Below are 14,701 nucleotides of genomic sequence, written 5' to 3' on the forward strand. Positions count from 1 at the left end.
CTGGCACACTCAGCCCAGCAGGTTGGGACTCGTAAGGAACGTCAGGCGCCCTAACACCCTACCCTGGATGGCAACGCAGCACCGAAGCACCTCATGGCAACAAGCTGCCTGCCGTTTATTCCTCCGCACCAGCACGGCAAACAAACTGGCTGACCTGCCACTGCTGCAAAAGAGCAAGGGAACAGACCCGCCCACAGCAACCACACAGAGTCTTCTCAGAGCATGCAGCTAACTGGGACAGACACAGAGGCTACTGACTATGCGCAGCTGCCTGGGACAGGCAGAGGAATGCGGCGCAAGGTCCAGAAGGCAAAAAGGGGTGCCGTTCTCACAAGAGAACACACCCAGTGTGTCTGTGACCCCTTGCAGTGCCCTAGGCTATCCTGAGGGCTGCCCCGCCCACTGCAACTCAGGAGATTATCCCAAAGACTGACTGCTCCCTGTGTGCGGGTAAATGGCACAGGCAGCGGAGAACGGCAACAGGACTAGCAAGCAGGAAGGGACTTTGTTCTCCCCACTGACACATGCGCCACCTGCTGGTGATCACTTCTGTCACCATGAAAAGGCAGAGAATCTGGTCCAGTCCAAAATCACTCAGACAATGCCAGAGAGAGGGCCTGGAGAGATAGATATAACCAATCTTCCTGAAAAAGAATTCAAAATAAAAGTCACAACCATGCTGATGGACCTGCAGAGAAATATGCAAGAGCTAAGGGATGATGTCCGGAGGGAGACAACAGAAATGAAACAATCAATAGAAGGACTTAAGAACAGACTGGATGAGGTGCAAGAGACTGTTAATGGAATAGAAATCAGAGAACAGGAATACAGAGAAGCGGAGGCAGAGAGAGATAAAAGGATCTCTAGGTATCAAAGAATATTAAGAGAACTGTGTGACCAATCCAAATGGAACAGTATTTGCATTATAGGGGAACCAGAAGAAGAAGAGAGAAAAAGGGATAGAAAATGTCTTCGAAGAAATATTTGCTGTAAACTACTTCCCCAATCTGGGGAAGGAAATAGTCTCTCAGACCATGGAAGCCCACAGATCTCCCAACACAAGGGACCCAAGGAGGAAAACACCAAGACATATGATAATTAAAATGGCAAAGATCAAAGACAAGGACAGGGTATTAAAGGCAGCCAGAGAGAGAAAAAAGATCACCTACAAAGCAAAACCCATCAGGCTGTCAACAGACTTCTCAACACAAACCTTACAGGCCAGAAGAGAATGGCATGATATATTTAATGCAATGAAACAGAAGGCCCTTGAACCAAGAATACTGTATCCAGCAAGATTATCACTTAAATTTGAAGGAGGGATTAAACAATTTCCAGATAAGCAAAAGTTGAGGGAATTTGCCTCCCACAAACCACCTCTACAGGGTATTTTAAAGGGACTGCTCTAGATGGAAGTACTCCTAAGGCTAAATAGATGTCACCAGAGAAAATAAAATCACAGCAAAGAAGGCAGACAAACCAAATACTAACTAAAGGCAAAAAATAAAATCAGCTATCCACAAAAGCAGTCAAAGGAAACACAAAAGAGTACAGAATAAAACACCTAACATTTAAAGAGTGGAGGAGGAAGAATAAGAAGGGAGAGAAATAAAGAATCATCAGAGTGTGTTTATAATAGTGAGAGTTAAACTTAGATGGTTAGATAGTAAAAAAGCTACCGTTGAACCTTTGGTAACCACGAATCCAAAGCCTGCAATGGCAATAAGTATATATCTACCGATAATCACCCTAAATGCAAATGGACTGAATGTACCAATCAAAAGACACAGAGTAATAGAATGGATAAAAAAGCAAGACCCATCTATATGCTGCTTACAAGAGACTCACCTCAAATGCAAAGATACACTCAGACTACAAGTGAAGGATAGAAAAAGATATTCCATGCAAACAACAGGGAAAAAAAGCAGACGTTGCAGTACTAGTATCAGACAAAATAGACTTCAAAACAAAGAAAGTAACAAGAGATAAAGAAGGACATTACATAATGATAAAAAGGTCAATCCAACAAGAGGATTTAACCATTATAAAAATATATATATGCGAGAGAAGGGATGAAAGATGGCGGCGTGAGTAGAGCAGCAGAAATCTCCTCCCAAAACCACATATATCTATGTAAATATTAACAAAGACAACCCTTCCTAGAATAAAGACAAGAGGACACAGTACAATATCCAGACCACATCCTCACCTGAGAGAACCCAGCGCCTCGCGAAGGGGGTAAGATACAAGCCCCGGCCCGGCGGGAGCCGAGCGCCCATCCCCCCAACTCGCAGCTGGAGAAGTATAGTCAGAGCGGGAGGGAGACGGAGCACAGGACTGCTGAACACCTAGCTCCAGCCATCCGGGCCAGAGTGCAGGGCCCTGGATATTAGGAAAACAAGGCAGCAAGAACAGTGAGCGGGCACTGGAGGCCGGGCACCGGAGGACATAAGAAAAGCGAGCGACCTATTTTTTTTTTTTTTCTGTTTTGTTTTGGCGAGCACTTTTTGGAAGTCTTAAAGGGATAGGGACCCCAATAATAGGGAAACAGGGCAGCAAGAACAGTGAGTGGGCACCGGTGGCCTGGCGTCGGAGGACACGAGAAAATCGAGCGGTCATTTTTTTTTTTTTCTGTTTTGTTTTGGCGAGCGCTTTTTGGAAGTCTTAAAGGGATAGGGACCAAAATACTAAGGAAACAGGGCAGCAAGACCGGTGAGCAGATGCCTGAGGCTGGTGCCGTAGAATAAAGAAAAACGAGCGGTCATCTTTTTTTTTTTAATTTAAATTTTTTTTTTTTCTGTGGTCGTCGTTATGTTTTGGCGGGTGCTTTTTGGAAGTCTTAAAGGGGCAGGGTGGGACACTTAATCCAGAGGTAGGGAATCCGGGGACCTCTGGGCACCCTAACCCCTGGGCTGCAGGGAGCAGGGAGGTCCCATACGGAGATAAATAGCCTCCAGGCCGCTCCCCCTCCAACGCCACTCCACCACTTTGGAGCAGCTGCCCGAGCCAGGCCACGCCCACAGCAACAGCAGAGATAAACTCCATAGCAGCCGGGCAGGAAGCAGAAGCCCTGTCTGCGCGCAGCTACCCAGCACAAGCCACTAGAGGTCGCTGTTCTCCCAGGAGAGGAGGGCCACAAACCAACAAGAAGGGAAGTTCTTGCAGCCGTCACTCGTCCCAGCTCTGCAAACTATTCCTATCACCATGAAAAGGCAAAGCTACAGGCAGACAAAGATCACAGAGACAACACCAGAGAAGGAGACAGACCTAACCAGTCTTCCTGAAAAAGAATTCAAAATAAGAATCATAAACATGCTGACAGAGATGCAGAGAAATACGCAAGAGAAATGGGATGAAGTCCGGAGGGAGATCACAGATGCCAGAAAGGAGATCGCAGAAATGAAACAAACTCTGGAAGGGTTTATAAGCAGAATGGATAGGATGCAAGAGGCCATTGACGGAATTGAAACCAGAGAACAGGAACGCATAGAAGCTGACATAGAGAGAGACAAAAGGATCTCCAGGAATGAAACAATATTAAGAGAACTGTGTGACCAATCCAAAAGGAACAATATCTGTATTATAGGGGTTCCAGAAGAAGAAGAGAGAGGAAAAGAGATGGAAAGAATGTTAGAAGAAATAATTGCTGAAAACTTCCCCAAATTGGGGGAGGAAATAATCGAACAGACCACGGAAATACACAGAACCCCGAACAGAAATGATCCAAGGAGGACAACACCAAGACACTTAATAATTAAAATGGCAAGGATCAAGGACAAAGAAAGAGTTTTAAAGGCAGCTAGAGAGAAAAAGGTCACCTATAAAGGAAAACCCATCAGGCTAACATCAGACTTCTCGACAGAAACCCTACAGGCCAGAAGAGAATGGCATGATATATTTAATACAATGAAACAGAAGGGCCTTGAACCAAGGATACTGTATCCAGCATGACTATCATTCAAATATGACGGTGGGATTAAACAATTCCCAGACAAACAAAAGCTGAGGGAATTTGCTTTCCACAAACCACCTCTACAGAACATCTTACAGGGACTGCTCTAGATGGGAGCACTTCTAGAAAGAGCACAGCACAAAACACCTAACATATGAAGAATCGAGGAGGAGGAATAAGAAGGGAGAGAAGAAAAGAATCTCCAGACAGTGTATATAACAGCTCAATAAGCGAGCTAAGTTAGGCAGTAAGATACTAAAGAGGCTAACCTTGAACCTTTGGTAACCACGAATTTAAAGTCTGCAATGGCAATAAGTACATATCTTTCAATAGTCACCCTAAATGGTAATGGGCTGAATGCACCAACCAAAGACACAGAGTAATAGAATGGATAAAAAAGCAAGACCCATCTATATTCTGCTTACAAGAAACTCACCTCAAAACCAAAGACATGTACAGACTAAAAGTCAAGGGATGGAAAAACATATTTCAAGGAAACAACAGCGAGAAGAAAGCAGGGGTTGCAGTACTAATATCAGACAAAATAGACTTCAAAACAAAGAAATTAACAAGAGATAAAGAAGGACACTACATAATGATAAAGGGCTCAGTCCAACAAGAGGATATAACCATTCTAAATATATATGCACCCAACACAGGAGCACCAGCATATGTGAAACAAATACTAACAGAACTAAAGGGGGAAATAGACTGCAATGCATTCATTCTAGGAGACTTCAACACACCACTCACCCCAAAGGATAGATCCACTGGGCAGAAAATAAGTAAGGACATGGAAGCACTGAACAACACAGTAGAGCAGATGGACCTAAAAGACATCTATAGAACTCTACATCCAAAAGCAACAGGATATACATTCTTCTCAAGTGCACATGGAACATTCTCCAGAATAGACCACATACTAGGTCACAAAAAGAGCCTCAGAAAATTCCAAAAGATTGAAATCCTACCAACCAACTTTTCAGACCACAAAGGCATAAAACTAGAAATAAACTGTACAAAGAAAGCAAAGAGGCTCACAAACACATGGAGGCTTAACAACACGCTCCTAAATAATCAATGGATCAATGACCAAATCAAAATGGAGATCCAGCAATATATGGAAACAAACGACAACAACAACACCAAGCCCCAACTTCTGTGGGACACAGCAAAAGCAGTCTTAAGAGGAAAGTATATAGCAATCCCAGCATATTTAAAAAAGGAAGAGCAATCCCAAATGAATGGTCTAATGTCACAATTATCAAAATTGGAAAAAGAAGAACAGATGAGGCCTAAGGTCAGCAGAAGGAGGGACATAATAAAGATTAGAGAAGAAATAAATAAAGTTGAGAAGAATAAAACAATAGCAAAAATCAATGAAACCAAGAGCTGATTCTTCGAGAAAATAAACAAAATAGATAAGTCTCTAGCCAGACGTACTAAGAAGAAAAGAGAGTCAACACAAATCAACAGTATCAGAAACGAGAAAGGAAAAATCACGAACCCCACAGAAATACAAAGATTAGAGAATACTATGAAGACCTATATGCTAACAAGCTGGGAAACCTAGGAGAAATGGACAACTTCCTAGAAAAATACAACCTTCCACGATTGACCCAGAAAGAAACAGAAAATCTAAACAGACCATTTACCAGCAACGAAATTGAAGTGGTAATCAAAAAACTACCAAAGAACAAAACCCTCGGGCCAGATGGATTTACCTCGGAATTTTATCAGACAGACAGGGAAGACATAATACCCATTCTCCTTAAAGTTTTCCAAAAAATAGAGGAGGAGGGGATACTCCCAAACTCATTCTATGAAGCTAACATCACCCTAATACCAAAACCAGGTACAGACCCCACCAAAAAAGAAAACTACAGACCAATATCCCTGATGAACGTAGATGCAAAAACAGTCAACAAAATATTAGCAAAACAAATTCAAAAATACATCAAAAGGATCATACACCATGACCAAGTGGGATTCATCCCAGGGATGCAAGGATGGTACAACATTCGAAAGTCCATCAACATCATCCACCACATCAACAAAAAGAAAGACAAAAACCACATGATCATCTCCATAGATGCTGAAAAAGCATTTGACAAAGTTCAACATGCATTCATGATAAAAACTCTCAGCAAAATGGGAATAGAGGGCAAGTACCTCAACATAATAAAGGCCATCTATGAAAAACCCACAGCCAACATTATATTGAACAGCGAGAAGCTGAAAGCATTTCCTCTGAGATCGGGAACTAGACAGGGATGCCCACTCTCTCCACTGTTATTTAACATAGTACTGGAGGTCCTAGCCATGGCAATCAGACAAAACAAAGAAATACAAGGAATCCAGATTGGTAAAGAAGAAGTTAAACTGTCACTATTTGCTGATGACATGATACTGTACATAAAAAACCCAAAAGACTCCACCCCAAAAGTACTAGAACTGATATCGGAATACAGCAAAGTTGCAGGATACAAAATCAACACACCGAAATCTGTGGCTTTCCTATACACTAATAATGAACCAACAGAAAGAGAAATCAGGAAAACAACTCCATTCACAATTGCATCAAAAAAAATAAAATACCTAGGAATAAACCTAACCAAGGAAGAGAAAGACTTATACTCTGAAAACTACAAGTCCCTCTTAAGAGAAATTAAAGGGGACACTAACAGATGGAAACTCATCCCATGCTCGTGGCTAGGAAGAATTAATATCGTCAAAATGGCCATCCTGCCCAAAGCAATATACAGATTTGATGCAATCCCTATGAAACTACCAGCAACATTCTTCAATGAACTGGAACAAATAATTCAAAAATTCATGTGGAAACACCAAAGACCCCGAATAGCCAAAGCAATCCTGAGAAAGAAGAATAAAGTAGGGGGGATCTCACTCCCCAACTTCAAGCTCTACTATAAAGCCATAGTAATCAAGACAATTTGGTACTGGCACAAGAGCAGAGCCACAGACCAATGGAACAGACTAGAGAATCCAGACTTTAACCCAGACATATATGGTCAATTAACATTTGATAAAGGAGCCATGGACATACAATGGCGAAATGACAGTCTCTTCAACAGATGGTGCTGGCAAAACTGGACAGCTACATGTAGGAGAATGAAACTGGACCATTGTCTAACCCCATATACAAAAGTAAACTCAAAATGGATCAAAGACCTGAATGTAAGTCATGAAACCATTAAACTCTTGGAAGAAAACATAGGCAAAAACCTCTTAGACATAAACATGAGTGACCTCTTCCCTGAACATATCTCCCCGGGCAAGGAAAACAACAGCAAAAATGAGTAAGTGGGATTATATTAAGCTGAAAAGCTTCTGTACAGCAAAAGACACCATCAATAGAACAAGAAGGATCCCTACAGTATGGGAGAATATATTTGAAAATGACACATCTGATAAAGGCTTGACGTCCAGAATATATAACGAGCTCACACGCCTCAACAAAAAACAAATAACCCAATTAAAAAATGGGCAGAGGAACTGAACAGACAGTTCTCCAAAAAAGAAATACAGATGGCCAACAGACACATGAAAAGATGCTCCACATCGCTAATTATCAGAGAAATGCAAATTAAAACTACAATGAGGTATCACCTCACACCAGTAAGGATGGCTGCCATCCAAAAGACAGACAACAACAAATGTTGGCGAGGCTGTGGAGAAAGGGGAACCCTCCTACACTGCTGGTGGGAATGTAAGTTAGTTCAACCATTGTGGAAAGCAGTATGGAGGTACATGAAAATGCTCAAAACAGACCTACCATTTGACCCAGGAACTGCACTCCTAGGAATTTACCCTAAGAATGCAGCAATGAAGTATGAGAAAGATCAGTGCACCCCTATGTTTATCGCAGCACTATTTACAATAGGCAAGAATTGGAAGCAACCTAAATGTCCATCGATAGATGAATGGATAAAGAAGATGTGGTACATATACACAATGGAATACTACTCAGCCATAAGAAAAGGGCAAATCCAATCATTTGCAGCAACATGGATGGAGCTGGAGGGTATTATGCTCAGTGAAACAAGCCAAGCGGAGAAAGAGAAATACCAAATGATTTCACTTATCTTTGGAAGATAAGAACAAAGGAAAAACTGAAGGAACAAAACAGCAGCAGAATCACAGAACTCAAGAATGGACTAACAGGTACCAAAGGGAAAGGGACTGGGGAGGAAGGGTGGGTAGGGAGGGATAAGAGGGGGGAGAAGTAAGGGGGTATTAAGATTAGCATGCATGGGAGGGTAGGAGAAAAGGGAGGGCTGTACAACACAGAGAAGGCAAGTAGTGATTCTACAACATTTTGCTATGCTGATGGACAGTGACTGTAAAGGGGTTTATAGGGGGAACCTGGTATGGGGGAGAGCCTAGTAAACATGATGTTCGTCATGTAAGTGTAGATTAGTGATACCAAAAAAAAAAAAAAAAAGGGCAGTTCCTGTGTGGTAACCTCCAATGAGTTCTACACGAGAGTATAAAGGGCATATAAAAGTGCCCAATGGGTCTGTTTGTGTTTATACAGAGGATCAAAGCCTAATTTGGCTACCCCGAAAATGAACTAAGATACGATATGAAAAAGAACTTCCAACATCAGCATTCTCTGGAAGACTCATGCCAGAAGATGATCATCAAAAAACCCCCAACAAAGATCCATGCACTGCTACAGCTGTAAATGCACTCATCCCACCAGCTCCTGGACTTGCCATGGGAATGAAGGAGATATCTAAGCTGGCCTGTGCATACAGTAAAACAACAAATTTGACTGGATCTATACTGTTGGAACTCAACCAAGAATTTGGAGAGGTGCAAATTGTAGCGCTCCAAAATCTTACAACTACAGACTATTTACTGTTAAAAGAACATAAGGGATGTGAACATTCCCCAGGAATGGGTTGTTTTAATTTGTCTGATTTCTCTCAGACTGTTCAAGTTCAGTTGGACAATATCCACCATATCATAGATAAGTTTTCACAAATGCCTAAGGTGCCTAACTGGTTTTCTTGGTTTCACTGGAGATGGCTGGTAATTACAGGTATGCTTTGCTTATGTAACTATACTCCTATTATGTTAATGTGTGTGCGCAATTTAAGTAGTAGCTTAAAACCTATCCATGCTGAAGTTACTCTACAAGAAGATATGTCAAAGAAATAATCAATCTTCCCATGTTTTCTTCCGCCTGCTACTTCTATAGCTTTTCTTCTTCTTTCCTAATTACAACCCTTAAATAGAATTCGTGCCTCATATCAAATTTACCGAGTATCATAATTCTTCCAAGTGGTAAAGACACCTCAAGACAAATGCTGGGCATAGAAGCTACAGGGCATAAATATGCAAAGAAATAAAAAGCTAACCATTTCAAACAATAAGGCTTCTCTCTCACTTACCAACTTTACATTTCCCTGTATGGCCCCGGAAGATGACTGGCTAGCCAGAGACGGGTAAGATTCCTCAAGGGAGGAACAACCTAAGACAGGCACAGTCGCAGGGGGGTCATCAGGTGAGAAATTGGGGATTAACAGAGGTGAGGCTTAGAACCTCACCCCCCCATTCTGAGAGAAATCTTTTGCATACGTGGATGTTTTATTGCCCTTGTCTAGCTTGGATTAACACATAGTCTACAGGCACACACCTGATCGTCTACATTTGCTCTCTTACAACACTAAACTATGTTTTCTACCTTTATCTTGTATCTACCTACCACTTCAGCATTTTATTAAAAATAATAATAATAAAGAGAGAAATGTGGTATCCACATATAAATCAAGTATAAAAATCAAATGAGTATTCATATTTGAACTGACTGTTTATAGTTCATAATGCATGAGCAAAACCGAAGGTTTCTGTGATGGCTGCCCTTGTACTGTTCACCATGTAAGAACTTATTCACTATGTAAGAATTTGTTCTCCATGTAAGAACTTGTTTGTTATGCCTCAGAAGATTGGAGACTGACGAAAGTTAGGCTTGGGGTGGATTAATGATTGTGCATTGAGCATTGACTCCCCTATACAGAATTTTAGTGTTGTTAACAACCATTTGATCAATAAATATGAGAGATGCCCTCACAAAAAAAAAAAAAAAGTACACACTTCTAATGGTAAAATAATAAGTAACCAGGATGTAATGAATATAGTCAAGATATTGTAACAGCTTGGTATGGTGATAGCTGGTACCTAGAATTGTCATGTATATAAATGTTGAATCACTATGTTGTACACCTGAAACTAATGTAATGTAATACTGTGTGTCAGCTACCCTTCAATAAAAAATAATTATCTACAAAAAAAAAAAAGAAAAAGAAAGACTAGAAAACAAACAAAGAAAAATATATATATGCACCCAACAGAGGAGCACCGACGTATGTGAAACAAATATGAACACTATTAAAGGAGGAAATAGAATGCAATGCATTCATTTTAGGAGACTTCAACACACCACTTACTCTGAAGGACATATCCACCAGACAGAAAATAACTAAGAACACAGAGGCACTGAACAACACACTAGAACAGATGGACGTAACAGACATCTACAGAACTCTCCACCCAAAAGCAGCGGGATACATATTCTTCTCAAGTGCACATGAATGTTTTCCAGAATAGACCACATACAAGGCCACAAAAAGAGCCTCAAAAAATAAAAAATGATTGATATTCTACCAAACAACTTCTCAGACCACAAATGTATAAAACTAGAAATAAATTGTACAAAGAAAACGAAAAGCTTTATAAACACACGGAGGCTTAACAACAAGGTCCTAAATAATCAATGGATCAACAACCAAATTAAAAGAGAGATTGAACAATATATGGAAATAAATGTAAACAACAGCAAAACCCCATAATGTTCCTCATGTACATTAATGATACCAAAACTAAAAAATTTTAAAAAGGAAGTACTTTTGTATTGATAGGGGTGTGTGTATATATGGTAATACTACATACTTGAAATGATAATTTCTGAATTCCTGAACTTCTATTTGTAACAACATTTTCAGTAGCAATGGGATACATAATATAAACAAGGATGACAACTAGAAAAATGCACCTCAGATAATATTCATTAAACAAAAATACTGATTTGGATACATTACATTTTTCAAAGTATGTTCACATGAATATCTTTCTAATAACCTTTTGAGGTTGGTTAAGAGGTTACTATCTCACTTTTATAAACAAGAAAAATTAACTATGGCAGGTGACTTCTCAGAAGTTACAGAGCAAGTTAGATGTGACTTGAACTGAAGTCCTTTATTTTTTATGTTGGTACCATTAATGTACAATTACAGGAGCAACATTATGGCTAATAGACTCCCCACATAATCAAGTCCACACCACATACCCCAATACAGTCACTGTCCATCAGTGTAGTAAGATGCTATAGAATCACTACTTGTCTTCTCCGTGTTCTACTGCCTTCCCCATGCCCACCGCAATACATTATGTGTGCTTATCGTAATGCCCCTTTTTTCCTTTTATCCCTCCCTTCCCACCCATCCTCCCCAGTGCCTTTCCCTTTGGTAACTGTTAGTCCATTTTTGGGTTCTTTGAGTCTGCTGCTGTTTTGTTCCTTCAGATTTTTCTTTGTTCTTATACTGCACAGATGAGTGAAATCATTTGATACTTATATTTCTCTGCTTGGCTTCTTTCACTGAGCATAATGTCCTCCAGCTCCATCGATGTTGTTGCAAATGGTAGGATTTGTTTCTTTCTTATGGCTGAATAGTATTCCATTGTGTATATGTACTACCTCTTCTTTATCCATTCATCTACTGATGGACACTTAGGTTGCTTCCATATCTTGCCTATTGTAAAAAATACTGCGATAAACATAGGGGTGCATATGTCTTTTTGAATCTGAGAAGTTGTATTCTTTGGGTAAATTCCAAGGAGTGGGATTCCCGGGTCAAATGGTATTTCTATTTTTAGTTTTTTGAGGAACCTCTATATTGCTTTCCACAATGGTTGAATTAGCTTACATTTCCACCAGCAGTGTAGGAGGGTTCCCCTTTCTCTGCATCCTCGCCAGCATTTGTTGTTCTTAAGTCGTTTCAATGCTGGCCATTCTTACTGGTGTGAGGTGATATATCATTGAGGTTTTAATTAGAATTTCTCGGATGATTAGCGATATGGAGCATCTTTTCATGTGTTTGTTGGCCATCTGAATTTCTTCTTTGAAGAACTGTCTCTTCATATCCTTTGCCCATTTGTTAATTGGGTTATTTGCTTTTGGGGGGATTAAGGCGTGTATGTTCTATGTATATTTCAGATATTGACCCCTTGTCAGATATGTCATTTACAAATATATTCTCCCATACTGTAGGATGCCTTTTTGTTCTGTTGATGGTGTCCTTGGTTGCACAGAAACTTTTTAGTTTGATATAGTTCCATGAGTTCATTTTTGCTTTTGTTTCCCTCGCTTCAGGAGATACGTTCAGGAAGAAGTTGCTCATGCTTTTATTCAGGGTATTTTTGCCTATATTGCCTTCTAACAGTTTAATGGTTTCATGACTTACATTCAAGTCTTTAATCCATTTCAAGTTTACTTTTGTGTATGGGGTTAAACAGTAATCCAGTTTCATTCTCTTGCACGTAGCTGTCCAGTTTTGCCAACACCAGCTGTTGAAGAGGCCGTCCTTTCCCTACTGCATGTCCATGGCTCCTTTATCATATATTAACTGACCATACATGGTTGGGTTTATATCAGGGCTCTCTAGTCTGTTCCATTGGTCTATGGTATGTTCTTGTGCCAGTACCAAATTGTCTGGCTTACTGTGGGTTTGTAGAAGAGCTTGAAGTTGGGGAGCGTAATTCCCCCTGCTTTATTCTTCCTTCTCAGGATTGCTTTGGCTATTTGAGGTCTTTTGTGCTTCCATATGAATTTTAGGATGATTTTCTCTAGTTCATTGAAGAATGCTGTTTGTATTTTAATAGAATTTGCATTACATCTATAGATTGGTTTAGGCAAGATGGCCTTTTTGACAATATTAATTCTTCCTATCCATGAGCACAGGACGTGTTTCCATTTATTGGTATCTTCTTTAACTTCTCTCATGAGTGTCTTGTAGTTTTCAGAGTATAGGTCTTTCACCTCCTTGGTTAGGTTTATTCCTAGGTATTTTATTCTTTTGGATGCAATTGTGAATGGAATTGTTTTCCTGATTACTCTCTCTGCTATTTCATTGTTAGTGTATAAGAATGCCACAGATTTCTGTGTATAAATTTTGACTCCTGCAACTTTGCTGAATTCAGATATTAGATCTACTAGTTTTGGAGTGGATTCTCTAGGGTTTTTTTTACATACAATATCATGTCATCTGCAAACAAGGACAGATTCACTTCTTCCTTGCCAATCTGGATGCCTTTTATTTCTTTGTGTTGTCTGATTGCAGTGGCTAGAACCTCCATGACTATGTTGAATAGAAGTGGGGAGAGTGGGTATCGTTGTCTTCTTCCTGATCTTAGGTGGAAAGCTTTCAGCTTCTCGCTGTTAAGCAGGTTGTTGGCTGTAGGTTTGCCGTATATGGCTTTATTATGTTGAGGTACTTGCCCTCTATACCCATTTTGTTGAGTTTTTATCATAAATGCAAGTTGAAATTCATCATATGCTTTTTCAGCATCTATGGAGATGATCATGTGGTTTTGTCCTTCTTTTTATTGATGTGGTGGATGATGTTGATGGATTTTCGAATATGGTACAATCCTTGCATCCCTGAATAAATCCTCCTTGATCATGATGGATGATCTTTTTGATGTACTTTTGAATTCGGTTTGCCAAAATTTTGTTATTTTTGCATCTATGTTCATCAGGGATATTGGTCTGTAATTTTCTTTTTTTGTGGTGTCTTTGCCTGGTTTTGGTATTAGAGTGATGCTGGCCTCATAGAATGAGTTTGGAAGTATTCCCTCCTCTTCCATTGTTTGGTAAACTTTAAGGACAATGGGTATTAAGTCTTCACTAAATGTTTGATAAAATTCAGAGGTGAGGCCATCTGGTCCAGGCGTTTTGTTCTTAGGTATTTTTTTTGATTACCAGTTCAATTTCGTTGCTGGTAATTGGTCTGTTCAGATTTTCTGTTTCTTCATTGGTCAGCCTTGGAAGGTTGCATTTTTCTATAAATTTTTCCATTTCTTCTAGGTTATCTAGTTTGTTAGCATGTAATTTTTCATAGTATTCTCTAGTAATTCTTTCTATTTCTTTGTGTTCTGTAGTGATTTTTCCATTCTTATTTCTGATACTGTTAATGTGTGTAGAATCTCTTTTTTTCTTGATAAGTTCAGCTAGGGGTTTGTCTATTTTGTTTATTTTCTCGAAGAACCAGTTCTTGCTTTAATTGATTCTTTTTATTATTTTATTCTTGTCAATTTTATTTAATCCTTCTCTAATCTTTATTATGTCCCTCCTTCTACTGACTTTGGGCCTCATTTGTTCTGCTTTTTCTAGTTTCATTATTTGTGAGTTTAGATTGCTTATATGGGATTGTTCTTCTTTCCTGAGGTAGGCCTGTATTGCAATATACTCTCCTTTTAGCACAGCCTTGGCTGTGCCCCACAGATTTTGTGGTGTTGAATTATTGTTGTAATTTGTCTCCATATATTGCTTGATTTGTTTTTATTTAGTCATTGATCCACTGGTTATTTAGGAGCATGTTGTGAAGCCTCGATGTGTTTGTGGTATTTTTCATTTTCTTTGTGTATTTTATTTCTAGTTTCATA

At 39.7% G+C, this 14,701-nt stretch overlaps 1 protein-coding gene across 3 annotated transcripts in view; it reads right to left on the reverse strand.

Annotated features, from left to right (window-relative positions):
* UBR1 (ubiquitin protein ligase E3 component n-recognin 1) overlaps window positions 1–14,701 on the reverse strand; it is a 200,475-nt gene that overhangs the window by 33,502 nt on the left and 152,272 nt on the right. The window lies entirely within an intron of this gene.

Source organism: Manis pentadactyla, chromosome 11, assembly GCF_030020395.1.
Source record: "Manis pentadactyla isolate mManPen7 chromosome 11, mManPen7.hap1, whole genome shotgun sequence".
NCBI lineage: Eukaryota > Metazoa > Chordata > Mammalia > Pholidota > Manidae > Manis > Manis pentadactyla.